General features: G+C 40.8%; 1 protein-coding gene across 3 annotated transcripts in view; it reads left to right on the top strand.

Annotated features, from left to right (window-relative positions):
- SEMA4D (semaphorin 4D) overlaps positions 1 to 14,922 on the top strand; it is a 123,030-nt gene that overhangs the window by 57,287 nt on the left and 50,821 nt on the right. For all 3 annotated transcript variants that reach the window (XM_019554780.1, XM_019554779.1, XM_019554778.1), the window contains exon 2: positions 2,650 to 2,716. The gene's annotated coding sequence lies outside the window, so the exon portion shown is untranslated. The remainder of the gene's footprint in view (positions 1 to 2,649; positions 2,717 to 14,922) is intronic.

The following is a 14,922-nucleotide window of genomic DNA, read 5'->3' as shown; positions in this document are numbered from 1 at the left end:
TAGGAATATATTTTTAAAAACTGTACCCTGCCAGTGCCTGGGAAAATCATCATCATATGAACAACAGCAATAACAACCAATAGCAATTTCAATCAGGAATGAGGACCCAACAATGAAGTAGTAGAATCCTTCTTTCCAGTAGTCAGGAAGTTTTAGGTTTGGGGGAAGGAAAGGTAAGTAGAAGTGTTATCAGATGCCTGCTAACTTACTAAGTGATTTATAAAATGGACATTTCAAAGGAAGGTCCTGAGGGTAGCCTACAGAAAGAATTTCTGTGCTTCCTGCACTCTTCCAGCATCTGGGTATTGGACTGGGTTTTCCATCAGCCCTTTGGTTCTGAGTAGCGTTGGTTGGAGTCTCCTTTGTCTTAACTCAGGGGTGCTCTATCTCCAGCACATGGATCAAATACAGGCAACCCGTGATTAACACTGTTTCACTTAGCACTGTTTTGCTATAGCGCTCATTTGAAATTGATACCGGAATTCACTTAGCACTCAGTGAGTTTCATTATAATGCTTGCTGTTGCTATCTTGGGTCATCAAATCCTTTTGGTTTCACTTAACGCACGGTTTTTCAGGAACTAACTAAGAGTGCTAAGTGGGGGTTACCTATGTGGCCTGTGGAGCTGTAGCATCTGGATCACAGGCCTCTCCATAGGTCAGGAAATTTGATGGTGGGGGAGCAGTGGCTATTAATACTACCAGCCTCCCCTGCTGCCAAATTCTTTACTGGGCCACATCCTTTCTACCCAGGGGATTGGGGTGGGTCCAGGCCATACCCCGTTCTTCCTGCATGGCTGAATCAGGAGCTGGATGTCAGCTACTATTCATGAACATTCAGAAAGCTCTGTAATGTTTAAAAGGGTTTTCCAGAGGTACTGTGGCCTAGCTTTGCTTGCATTAAATTTGATTAATTTAATTGTTTTTTTTTCCCCCTCTCATTGTTGACTTCAGTAACAGAAAAGTAAGAACAGTAATAACAGGATTTGGAAATGCCACTTTAACAAGCCTGGGTGAATATTAATTATTTGTTCATTCAGTATTAGAGTTAGGGAAATAAATCTATTAACAGTTTGCATAATTCAAAATGATGTTGGGAAAGGAAACCTGAAGCTTCATTGCTATATGCAAGGCATCTTGGTCTGTCATGGATTATTTAGTGCCGCCTCATTGTCTTGGTGAGGTATTGTACTGAACAAAAACTAATTTTGTAATATTTGTGTCATATTGTCTTTATCAGCATTTTTGCTAAAAGCTTGCTCAGACTTTCTATATAATTACAGTCACTAGCAGGATTTTAAAATTATTTTTCATTGGCATTACTTTGATTCGTAGCTTGCTTCCAGTTCATTCCTGCTCATTCCTTTAAGAGGAAGTGTGATGTGACTGTCATCGTAAAGGTTACTGACCATGACTAAATCCTCTGAAAGGGTTGTTCGGGGTTTATTTTTTTCATGTACAAATTGGGCTGTGTAAGGAGCATAGTCAAGTGGTTAAGAGCATAAGGCTGGACATGAGAATTTCTGAATTCTATTCCTGCTGTTGGCTGTGAGTCACTGTTTGAACTTGTGCAAGTTGTTTGGTTTGCAGGGAGGGGGAGGCAAGTTGAATCTCCTACTTACTGAACCTGTTATTTTGAAGTGATCTTTGCTGTTGCAAAGATAATTAGTTAGTTTAATCTATCTATAAAATCATGCAATAGATCAGGGATGCCCAGCCTGTGGCAGTTAAGATGTCTCTGTGTGGGGCACATATCAAATCATGCAGGGGGCAGGGAGCAGAAAGCAGAGCAGCAGATGGGGTAGAGCAAGGGTGGGCCGTTATTTTGGGCAGAGGGCTGCTTAGTGAGTTTTGGCAAGCCATCGAGGGCTGCATGACAGGCAGCCCAAAGCAGATAAATATTAATTTTCTAAATTTTTTAGGGGCCCTACGGGTCGGATAGAATGGGCTGGCAGGTCACATCCGACCCCCAGGTCGCATTTTGCTCACCCCTGGGGTAGAGGAAGGGGATTGGACTTTCACTAAGGACAACACAGGGATTACCTTGTGGCACAGCTGCCAAAAAAGTTGACCCCTGCTGTCATAGATTGAGTACAAGTCTCAAAGAAGTGTCTTTTGGTTTTAATTTGTTTGGATAATGGCTAGAATAATTCTTAATTCTAGCCTCTAGATTAGCAGTGATGATAATTGTAAATTTTCTGGGTAACAGACTTTCTCTCTTTATTGTGTGCACAGTGTCAAATTTAAAGGGCCCCTAATTTCTCATTTGGCTCTTCTTGCCACCAGTAATAAATCAATAATTTTCAGAAGTGATTGTAAATAGATCTTGGGGAAGACAATCAAGATGAGTGAGGGGAAATGAGAATAAGGAAGAAGCTTAAAGCAACAGAAATATGTACATTTTTGTACCAGGAGGATTTAATTACATTCCCCTCTCCCCTCATTGTAAATAATATACTAATATTTTGGCTCATCTGCTACAAATACCATATATCAGTCCTAAGTTTTTGTTTTTGCTTTGTGGGGTTTTTTGGTCAGAAATAATCTTCCACCTAGGATTCTGGAACTAAGAGCCAGATTTGGTGGGAGAATTGTTGTTCTTCCATTTCAGTAATGCGTCAAACTCAATAAATTGTATTTTTTTTTCTAGAAGAAGAAACAGTTTCTGAAAGCTTTCTAATTCCAGAAACAAGTGGGAATTTCTAAGTGGTGAGTAGGTACACTAAAATATAACTCATTTCTTCTTCTCTATTCCAACTGACTTTCTCTGTATCTGTGTTAGCTATGTACCTGTTTGAACAGCAGAGCAAACGGCTTGTGGTCCTAATTTAGTATAATCGGCTTAATTGAGATAAGGATTTGGTAGCAAATTTTATTTTTTATTTTACTTCAAGTGCAAGGTACTTGCCAAATCAAAGCATCATAAAAAGAACATGAATATTTACTCTTTGGCGAGTGCTAAATGTTCTTTTTGGTAAGTACTTAGCGCATGGGAGGAGACACAGAGATGCATATTTCCAAGATGTAAATAGGAGCACCATATTCATTGAGTTTCAGAGGCCATGGCGTGTACCTCTAAATCAGAAAATGTGGCCCATTGTTCCTTGGCTCAGTCCTCAAACAGCTAATCCTGCTGTAAACATGCAGCTGAGGATGGAACAATTTCACAGTTCTCCACCTAGGGAATTTATTTGGCTGGAGGGAGGGGGAGGTACATGGAAGGGAAGGATAAAGCATTCGGTCTCTGGTTCAACTTTGACCCAGCAGTTCCTAATCAGTTGGACCACTGCTACTTGTACAACTTAAATTGTGGCTGTCCTCCTTTATGCTAGGTTCAGAAGAGATAGAAAGATGACCTCTGTTCACTTTCCTCTCTCTTCTGCAAACTTCGGCTGCTTACAGATGTTAAAAAAAGAAAATGGTGCTTTACTTAAGACTTGGTGTACCCCTGCACCAAGCCCAGCAAATGCCCAGAAGATGCATCGTGTTAATTGGACCCAGCTTGCCCAACGTCTGTATAGATCGGTGTGATTTAGTGGGAATTTTTTGATGCTTTTTATCTAATAGCTCCTGGTAAAGAGAGGTTTTTTCCACATCTGCCAGCAGCCTTCCTGACTTAGACAATTCAGCATCCACTTAAGTAGCAGTTGAAACAAGATTCAAGTGCAATAGTTGCCCAAGAGTTCCCCCAGCCTGACTTAGCAGTTTTACCATTTATAATGTTTTTCTTTCCTTTTTCCTGTTGTTCTATGGATTTCTATAACAACAGGAGGAAACTATGTGACTCTACACCCAATAAATGCACAAAATAAATGGAACAATTTGTGGGAGGTATTTCAGTTTTTCCCTTAACAATAATTTTTGTTGTTACTTGTAGTAGTAATCTGTTTTTAAAAAGTATCAGGCAGAAGTATGACTTCTTATTTTCCAAAGTTTTAAGAGACAGTTGGAAGAATCCTGGAGAGAGAAACACTGGTATAATTAGTAGCATCAATTTCATTGAGGATTATTTAATGGTAAACTTTATAATGCAGAATTTGGAAGACTCTTAACCTAGAGCTTCTGGAGGTTCAACCTTGTGAGTTTTACTTTGTGAGCAGCATCTACAGCTGAAACTTTTCTCAACCTGTGTTAGTTTCCTTTTCCACCAGTGGAGCTCCATCAATGGAAATAACTGCATGAGTGAAAGCAGAATTCAAGTTTATTTACCAATCCAGAGGACTGTATGGATACAGACAAACTATAGTGCTTTGTCCCTTGCTACAGTAAAATTACTGGAGCAGCCAAAAATGTTCATTTTGATACAGGCTAGTCACACCTACGTGAGGTGTTACTGCACGTTTATTTAGTACTTTTATTAGTACAAGTACCAATTATAATTGCAAGTAGTGGCAAATTCCTTTTTTGTGATCTGCTGCGCAGTAGCCTAATGCTGCTGTGCAATAGTGTCATGTCATGGTTTTTGCAAAGTGACGCTACTGCACAGTGGTATCAGGCTACTGTACAGTCAGTGTCTTGTGTAGACGTGCCCAGTGATATGGAAATGCATTCCCATACCTTATGGTAAATAGTAAAAGTTACTGCTCCACTCTCTTGTGGTTTACTCAGAAATGAATTAATGCTCATTATGTGTTGCATATTAAAAACCACATAAGATTAAAATAATGTTTTGAGAGAGACAGACTAAAAGCGGCAACATGTCTGTGACCGGTGCTGAAAGCATGAGAACCAGAACAGAGGGCATTTCTATATTACCCCACAAGTGTAGAGTAAATGAATTATGTAAATAAAGCATGGTAGACAAAACTGGCATACTGTGCAATTTATAGTTTCTATAAACACTGTAGAATGGAGGAAAAGTAAGCAATCTCGAATGGTTTTAGAAACAGTAATTTAAACCTTTCAACAACATGAGCAGTTTAAGGATGAAGTATAGTTATAACCACATGCTAAGTTGTTTTTGGTTTTTTTTTGAAAGCCTTTTACTTTTCCTTATTGGGTGGAGGAGGGGACAGGTGTGGAAGTAAGTTACTGTATACAAAACTGTGGAATAAGAAATCATTCACAAACTGGATTGTGTTAAAGTAACGACAGATGGTAGGGGGGATGCATCTTGGCAATTGGTGTTAGGCTGGAGAAGCTTCTCATCTCCAGACCCTTAACCTTTCTGTTGACTATGTACGTTGGGTAATGGTACAAACTCATATTTAAAAATAATCTGCTGATAGGCTTGAGGGAACTGATAGGATTACTGTGGAAGAAATCCCCCACCGTGTAAGACGTAAATGGAAGTAGAAGCAATTTATTGCAGCCTTATAATGAGTGCATCATACTCCCATTTCTCTCTTGCCTTGTCCACTGACTTTGCTCCTAACAAGTCACATTAGGAGTTTTTGCTTAGGAATCTTTAATGGCTCCTTAAAAGCTTGTCAAACAGCAAGCTTTAAGTACAAATAGATGGCTCTGGAATACAACATTGGTTGGAGCCGCCAATTTTATGTCTCCACAAGGTGCTCAATAGTGTTGGCAGCCTATACCCACTATATCATGATATAGGTAAGTCCTAAATTAGATTTAAAGGTATTATACTTTACGTAGGTAGGTAAAGGAAATGCAGTTTACCCAGAATGAATTTGTGCAGATTATTTGTGGCATAATGCATTACAAACTGCTATTTTTGATTGTTAGGTTTAGCTTTTGTACGTCTCTTGTTTAATTTGATAGTGATAGGAAATGGAGTTAGCAGCACATAACTAAATAATCTAACAAATCATTAACTAAGATGTCTGTCTACTGTGTTCCTGGTGTTAGGAGCAAATAGTGTTTTTTACTAGCCTTTCAAAAGATGCCATTTGTGTGTAGGGGTGGAGATAATCTTTCTCCTGATTTTCACTCTTCCCGTTCCATCACTCTGTGCATTGTTTTTCCTATACAAAGCATTTTTTATTGTAAAATATGTTACATTGACCAGCAATCTCACTGTTATGCAAGGAAGCTAGTCACTTATTATTAGTCACTTATGTGAACACTTGGGGTATTCCTTTTTTACATGGTTCTCTCTTGGAGACACTGTTAGTTGCCTATTTTGTCTCTATAGCATTGGCTGCTTCCAGCTCTGTTATAGTGGCACATACTAATTTCTTTAGACACAAAAATTAATGGTGCTTCCCTTGAAATACAGCATGGTAATTAAGCCAAACATATTCTTTTTTAGCAAAGGGAACTCGCATACCAGAGCCATCTTTGCCTGGCTTCCAAATGTGTGCAGTAGCAGATTAGAGTTAAGCCTCTAAACTCCCATCATAAGACTTGAGACATGTTGACTAATTTTGTATAAAGTGTGGGGGTTTTGTTTTGTCCAGTTATGTCTGTCTTGTTGCTCTGAGAGTTGTACTGCTTCTACTAGTGCTGGTAATTTTCTTTTGTCGCATTCAGATTGTTTTCCCATTTTGCAACCAAGGTGTGCTTTTTTTGTCCTCTTCCCATTTATTTTTTATGAAAATGCAATGACATCTTTGAATTAAAAAAAATACAGGGATGCACTTCCACAAAGCCTGGGCTTATCCTCCTTTTTAAAATAAAAAATCTAGCAGTAGTGTGGCTATGACTACTGTGACTGTACTGTTGCTTGTCCTTAATGCTTCTTACTGTTATATTTTTCACTGTAGGTCCCCCAGTGGTGGAATAAAGAAGCATGGGCTTGTCATTTCAATTGCCAAAGCACCTGTAGCTTACTATTAGCAACATAGGTAGCTTGTCTCATTAGCTCTGTCTCCATTGCTCTCATAACTGATGAGAAATATCAAGGCTGCCAAACCCTCCTTACCTTATGTAGGGTGGCAGAGCTGGTACCAGCAAAGAAAGGTTTTGGCCTTAAATACCATATCTTTTAAACTTATAGGAAAGCAACCTCTTATCATGCAAAAAGTTTTGTATGCCTTTGCCAAGTCAGTGTTATAGGAGGTACAGGTAGCAGTGCCTATGGTGACAGTTTTCATAGCTGCTCTTTACTTTGCCAAATAACTGTCTGGGCTAAAATTTTCCATTTTGGATGTGTTTCAGGCTAGTAGGTTTTTGTTTTGTTTTGGTTTTGGTTTTTTTAGAAAGTTTTGGCTGAAATAGTTCAACTAATCTATGAGGTTTGGGAAGAATATGTTTTACCTGTATTTAAACAGAGATAAAACCATTTATGTGCTACTTGAAGTGTGACAGGGTGCTGCTGTTGCGTTCATGGTTTTGTTTCCACTGAAAATTTACCCAATTACAATTAAGTTCTAAGTTCCAGAAAAATCAGTTGTGTACCTGTTTTGTAGAGGCTTGTTAGAATTTGGAAGCTAAATTCTCTCTAGGTTCCATCCTTATGGAGCCTCCTAGATCTGCTCTTAGATCTTGCTGCTCATCAGACTGCATGTGGACTGTTTCCATTTAGGCATTTCTGCATCCATTCCCCTGCAGTACACACAGGTGTCCAGTAGGAGTATGCAAAGCAGGCCATATTCAATTCAGCTTTGACTCAATTCGTGGGACTGGAAGTGCTCCTAGTCCACTACTGGGTTTGCTGCCAAGTGCTCTGGGGATTCCCCCCCCACCCCCAGTGCTCCCATGGGACACTTCATCTGCCCCATCATCTCTGCATTCACAAGCCACCTGGTACCTTGATGTATGTAGAAAAAACATATAAAGCTGTGTCTATGGTCGAATCTCTCCAAATTGAATTGGAGGGTTCCAATTCTATTTGGAGAGACTAATGGATCTCCTGATTCAATTTGGATTTGGAGATTTGGCCACTAATTTGGGCTGAATCTCCTCCAAGATTCAAATCAGTGACTGAAGCTTCACACAGCTCTAGTGTACCATGTTGAATCTCAGAAATGAGACAATTTGGCTGCCATCGAGCCATTCTAAGCTCTAAGCATGTGTCTGTCAGCATGCCCTTAAGTTGTTGGCTGTGCACTCATTACCTCTTGAAGGCAGTGACAACTTTGCCTCATTTTTGGGAGTTGGCGTATGTGGAGTAGGAGCAAGTGGAAGAGGGTATGCTTCTGCCATAGTGGAGTAAACGTGCTTTTTCTTGCCTGGGCACATTGCAGCCAAGAGGACTGTAAGGGCTGAGTTGAGCTGGCCTTTGGCTGCCAGTGCCAACTGTGGCACAGGGCACCAGAACTGAAAGCAGAGAGACTGTCATGTACTCTAGATGCTCCTCTTGCTGTTGCTCGGGTAGCACAGAAGGGGTTAAGAACCGCCTCTTCGGAGTCCAGAAGGGTTGAGGAACTGGAGACAGGATGGAGGGGGAGGAAGGACTGAACCCTGGGGCATAGGAGTTAGGAACAGAGCCAGGAGGGTGAGAGGGAGCAGAGGGAAGAGTGGTAGCAATGAAGACTGTTGTAAAAGAATGGGAGTCTTGTAGTGGGGAGGATAGAAGCACAGAGGGAGAGAGGTAGGAGGGGGTTTAAGTAAAAGAGAAACTGTAGTGGTTTTTAAGGATCTTAACCAGATCTTTTTTTTTTTTTAAGTTTCCAGCTAAACAGTGATGCAGGTGCTGTGTTGGATTCTAACTTGCGTTGGTCTCATTGGGATGTTGCATAGACTCTTTCCATGGCCTGTCAACTACATTTCCTGGGCACAGGCTTCCTGTGTGTTACTCTTCCATGAACGTGGCCCCTGTGCAACCTTAATTCATTCTGTTTATGCACATGAATTATATAATTAAAGACAGCTTCAGGCTGTTTTTTCCATGGCTGGATGCATAATTAAAGTGGCAGAACTAAGAGTCTACAGGATACTGCAAATCTGGCACTGTGCTAGCTTTCAGATGTTTGGCTTTTGCAATCTTTTGTATGTCCTGTATAGTCATAACATAGTGCTGATAAGAGGTGCTGGATTAACAGACCTGGAAGCTGAAAACCTCTTTATTCACAAAATAAGTTTTTCTAATTGCTTCCTTGCATCCCTTCACCTTAGCCATCTTGAGGGATAAAAGATAAATATCTTCCTTGTCTTCAGTGTCCATTCAGTTTTTGGTCACTCTGGCACTGCTGCTTTCAGACCTAACAATTACAGTGTTTAGATTTTTTTCTTAAGGGCATCTCTCTAGGATAACATGGACTAGGATACTAGATTCATTGTGTACAGTCTACCAATCATAGCATTCAGTCACTAGGAACCAGAGGCAGATTCAAACTGGTGACCCTAGGGGAGAATGTCTTCATATCTCAATAACAGTTCTATATACCATTCAGGTCTATAATTCTCCAGTTCAAGTACTGGGATTTTATTCTCAATTGTTTGTAATAAAACCTCAGTGGCTTGTAGACTTTCTCATGCTACATATTTTCAGCCCTTTTTGAGCAAGCATTTTATTTCTGTCCTCCCTATCTCCCTTGCAGGCAGAATAAATTCATTTCTACTCCTGTTTCTTTGCCTGTGCATGAACATTATGGATGTCAACAGGAATGTCACAGTTCTGAAATTCCAGCTGTACCCTAGCAAACTCCCATGTGCTCTGTTAATTGTTCCTTCTCATATAAAGGCGCTGTTTTAGTCAGCTGCTGATATGAGCATTATGGAGAGCTCTAACAGGCAGTCTTCACATTATATCATGATTATTTGCACGAAAATAATGACTTTAAAATGATTTATTAGCAGCAGAACATGTATTTTAAATCTACCTTGTGGGAAACTTTACAAAACCTGGGATTCCTTACACTGAAGAATAGGGGGCCTAAATATTTAAAGTTGAATGTTTACTTGGGGTTTCTAGGTTGTTGTGAATGTACACTCTGACATGTATTTTGTTTTTAGAATTAAAATTGTACACGGTGCTTAGAAATGCTGAAGACTGTGGTATATCGTTGAAGTCAGTGCGGGTTGCAGGACCTCAGCAGCTTTAAAAATCACTCTTGTTCTTGTGTGCTCCCTCCACCCCTTCTATCCCTTGAGTTATATCCAAACAGTTTTCTATTCAAACCCTAACCTGCTGTGGATGAGTTCCCAGGTGGTGATCTAGCCCCTACAATCAATTTATGCTGCAAAAATAGCATATCTTGGACATTTTATGCATACATTTTAAATATATTCTGTAACTTTCTTTGTGCATTTTGTCCACATTGAGTCTGATGTAATGTCCATAAGGTTTTAGTCAGGTGCCAATAAGTGCTGCTTATCCTCCTGCATTCACAGAAGCTAATACAAATTGAAAATACACATCGTCTTGCGAGATTGGGCTCTTAGTACAGTATAGTCTATATTATACTTTAAAAATTGTATTAAAATATGGCTCAAAGCATACTTGACTGTGTCTCTCTTATGTTAATTATTTTGGCATTAGAAATTAATTCACATGATCTACAGGTACTATACATAAGTTCAAGATGACTGAGGATAAAATACTGTATTAACTTGAGTACAAGACAAAGTGTTCCCCTACCTACCCCAATCAGCAGCAGGGGGAAAAGTCATTCAACTTGCATTCGCATACAAGTAGAAATCATTAAATACATTGTCTATCTTTGAACTGCTGCTAAAAGCAGCATGTGCTCATTAATGGAAATGAACTATGAAGTTGAGTAAATGCAACCAACACTGAACATGACTATAAAATAGATAAACTATATTGGGCAAACATACTGATGGGACCCTACCACTTTTTTGCAAACAAACAAATAAACAAATATTGTTATTTATTTATTTATATATAATATAGATCTCTACCTCTAACAACCTGTCAAGTGTCTACTGTGGTATACTTGGCATATCAAAACATACTTTGACAGTTAAACTATTATCGTCCTGTTACACACAGCTTGCACCATGCACCTATCACTAACCATTGCAGTGCTAGCTCTCATTGTTCTTTCAGAAGGTTTGCCTCTGAAAGTCTGTGCTAGTGTCCTCTCCACCATTTGAGGTCTGCCATTTCTTTCCTATCATACTCTTCTGTCTTTTTGTACCAGTACATTTCACTCAGCCTCATTTTAATACAGTCCTTTACTGCGTGGTCCAAGTGTCTGTTTATGAGCAGGATCCTGGCTTTCCAAAGGGCATACCTGAAACAGGAGATGAAGTGGTCGAAATGAGCTGTCTGGGCCCCTTGCTGCTTGGTCAAGTGCTCGTAGAGGACTGCTTCTGTGGTCAGGCTTCTGAGTGAAACCTGTCACTACCAGAAGGAGTACACAGACTTTTTTCCAAATCTCTCTGGCATATGGGCAGTCACAGAAGCAGCGGTCTGTTGCTTCTGCCCTACTACAAGGACAGGCTAGTACAGCCCATCTGAATAAAATATATGATAGTGCAGTCCCCCCCAGCACCTACTCTTCTTGAAGTCATGGTGAGCCACTACATTGCATACATTTTAACTTCTTCACTCTGAGCTGAGCTGTGCCTTTCATTCCCATTTCCAATCATTCCTGTTTCTTCACCAGTCTTAAATGTCTGGCAAACAGCACTAAACGGGACCCCAAACAGTTCACTCAGAATCCCTCTGTTTTCCCCTCTCTCAGCATGTTGTATATGATTAGTATAGTCCCACCCTCCATGAGATGAAGCTGTACCAGGTTGCCCCATGACTCATCTGCATATCAGTTTTTTGAGGACCTCAGGATTCATGACAAGAACACCCAGTTCCAGTCATGAGTTAATTCTTTGTGTGGAGGGGGTGGGAGGAAGTGGTATCTGGAGTGAACACGCATACTGAGCACTGGTGAGCTGTGGGGTCACTCTGAATTGAAATTTAGTTGATTCTGCTGGGGCCCAGCCCAATGAACTATTTACTAAATGATGAGCCTTTTGGCTTTGGACGTATATTTAGTACAAGCTGTACATTATGTAAGTAGATGCCAAAGTGCTACTTAAAAGTATGCTGATGGATTACTATGCTAAAACTTGGAGCAGTTTAAAAAAGTAAATTGTATCCACTTAAAAAAATTTACTTAAAGTAAATTGTAAACTATATTTTTTAGTTAATGTGCATTAAGACAGGCTAACGTGCATTTTCCTAGTACCTCACAATGGAGGTACTAGATTTAATGCATATTAACTACAACACATTAATGCACATAGACGTGCCTGGTGTTTCCAGATTTGCTCCTTCCTCACTTCCACATGCTTAGGAAAGCAGGGTCTGACAGTGGGGGGGGGGCTGCAGAGGGAAGAAACTGGGGGTTAGGGAACTACCCAGATTTAGCAGCCCCTCCCTCCCCCAGATTTATTTCCCCTGACATGGCAGTGGGAAGGGGACAAACTCAAGGCAAATTTCCAATAATTACATTCTATACCTGGAAAATTATATCAAATTTATAAAGTTTTCATATATAGAATCTAATTATTGGAGGGATGTTTTATAATCATGGTCATCTTATATTTCAGTAAATATATTAACTCATGGCTGCTGTGCAACCAAAACCATTTTCAGGCAACTTAGGAAAAATAAGGACTTAAAGAGTCCATTTTTTTTCCATAAAAAAAAAATCACTAGCTCCTAATAAGAAAATAATACTGTTCCAGACTCTCCCTGTCATATTTCATCTTCTGAGGGAAAATGAGCAATCATGGTGAGCAGTAAGACTCAATTGGCACTATCTGTAAGGAGGCAATTGGATTGATAAAAATCTGTTTCTAGGACTTTCAAGTTTACAGGATACTCACAATCTCAATCTTGGAGACTTCTTTTCCAGTAACGTACAATGATTAGTAAACGATTAATGTAAATGATTAGTAAACAATTAGTTTAAACAATCTTTCATCTGAGCTATTTATATATTTGCTAGTGTGACTGGTAGTGTTCAGATACAGAAAAGAACATTGAAAAGAGGAAGGAGAAACCTGCCTAACACTGGGGACTACCAGGTTCCTTTAGTAAGTTAAGTAAGTAATAAGAAACTTAATAAAAAGCTGGATTGATAGCCAAATGGAGCTCAAGCCTTCTGTCACTTTTTCCCTGTGGGTTTTTTTTTAAAAATACTTCAAATAAATTACAGTATACTTAGTATGGAGTCATCTGCATTGTTACTGTCCACATGCAGTAGGCTGTGGATACTTAGCTCACTATGTGCATACTTGAGCAGAAGTCCTGAAATCACAGCCAGGAGGGGATGGTCCTATGCATTGGCACAGTAACTAGGACCTTCATCCAGGAAGCACTACACACCGATTTTTACCAGGAGTGGGTTTGAACCTGCATTTTTAACTTCCAAAGGTTGGGGCTCTTATTACCAGGCCACAGGTCAAGCATTAGCCAGTTGCTACTCTCACCCTTCTCTTGAAGTTGAATCCCTTCTCCTTACCTTAATATTAATGGGATGAAATAAAGAACAGTATGCAAGCTTCTTGGTCCTGGGAAGATCCAGGCGAGAACCCAGGCCTTTGTGGAGTCTAGTTTCTTGTTAAGCTTAGGATGACACGTAGCTTACCAAGCTGTACACCTCTTGTTCTTTGTGCTATATTTCTCCAGCTCTTGGTTGCTCAGGAAGCCAGCTTCTGGAAGCAATGGAGAGCAGTATGAGCTAATACCTATCTGGTGGCCTGGTGATTAGTGCTTTAGGCTTGGAAGTCAAAAGAGTTGCTGATTCAAATTCCATCTGGGCTAGAGGAGCCTAATTTATTAGTCAGGGACATTATTAGTTGCCCAGAACATGTTGGGGGAATGTGCTCATCCAGGTACAAAGCCACGTACGTACTCAGCCAGATCGCAACCTGTTATGTGTGCTCAGTAGCCGTTTGGATACTGTGAGTCCACACTGTATGCCAAATAGTATCACAAACTGTTCTAAGTGCTGGAAAATTGCAGATAGGAGAGGAACTGCCATTTGGGTATGTAAACTGAAATAGGGCTGTGCCCCTGGTGTCTGATAACCACAGCAATTTAAGTATTTTCTAAATGCTCATGATGCATAGAGAATAGTTTTAGCTCACAGAATCAGTATTTGTTTTCTCAGTGCAACAAATAAAGAGGAGGCATATATAATACACACGCGTGCACGCAAACTTTGTAAACCTTTCAGTAAATACGCAGTTTGTCTTTGTTGCACAATTTTTGCTAATAGTGAGGGCTTGTCCAAGATGCTTATGTTGGTTAAAATAGTTAAAAATTATTCCATATCTAGTTAAGCAATCCTTTTTGGAAGGACAGCTAGGTAGATGAGTAAAGATATTTAGGTTGCTAGTGATCTTATAGCAGTGGCAGGCAATTATATATATTTTTTTCCTTACTGAACTTACCTATTTCCCATGTCACTTTAATTTTAACACTTACCTTGTTTTCCACAACATTACATAGATCCCCCAGCCTCTGCACCTCCCCACCACCACGTCCCAGAGCTCTGCTGTCTGAAGTGCTGACTCCAGTCTGGAGTTGTTCCACTTCTTACAGCAGGGGCAGGCAAACTATGGCACATAGGCCAGATCCAACCCACCAAGCACTTTCATCCAGCCCAAGGTGCCCACCAACAAACTGCCCTACCCAGGTCTTCTGCTCATAAGTCAGGGCTGCTCAGGTGCTCGTGCCCGGTGCAGGAGCCCAGTGGGGCACAGCTTTGGCCAGCACTGCACATCGCAGCAAGGGGAACAGCCTCTGCCAGGCTGTCTGTATTGCTAGCACTTGCTGGGCATGGGAAGGAAACCCCACGTGCTAAAGCTGGCTGCCTTCCCAGCTGGGGCTGCATGGTACAAGAGGGAAGCCCTCGGCACCTTCCCCAGGGGGCCGGGAAGGCAGCTGATTCCAGTGTGCAGGGCTTCCCTCCTGTGCATGGTGAGTGCAGGGAGTGCTGGTGATATAGACTGCCAGGTAGAGGTTGCACCCCTTACCGTGGTGTGCAGCACCGACCGGAACTGCGCCTGCCAGATGTCAGCCCTGTGCACTTCTGCCTGCTGCTGCGCCGTGAGGGGAGTGCGGGGATCCTTACACCCCCTGCAGCCTCCCTCACACCCC

Source organism: Crocodylus porosus, unplaced genomic scaffold, assembly GCF_001723895.1.
Source record: "Crocodylus porosus isolate Cpor-Errol unplaced genomic scaffold, CroPor_comp1, whole genome shotgun sequence".
Classification (NCBI taxonomy): Eukaryota; Metazoa; Chordata; order Crocodylia; family Crocodylidae; genus Crocodylus; species Crocodylus porosus.
Note: the sequence above shows the minus strand (reverse complement) of the source record. Positions and strands in the feature narration are given on the sequence as shown.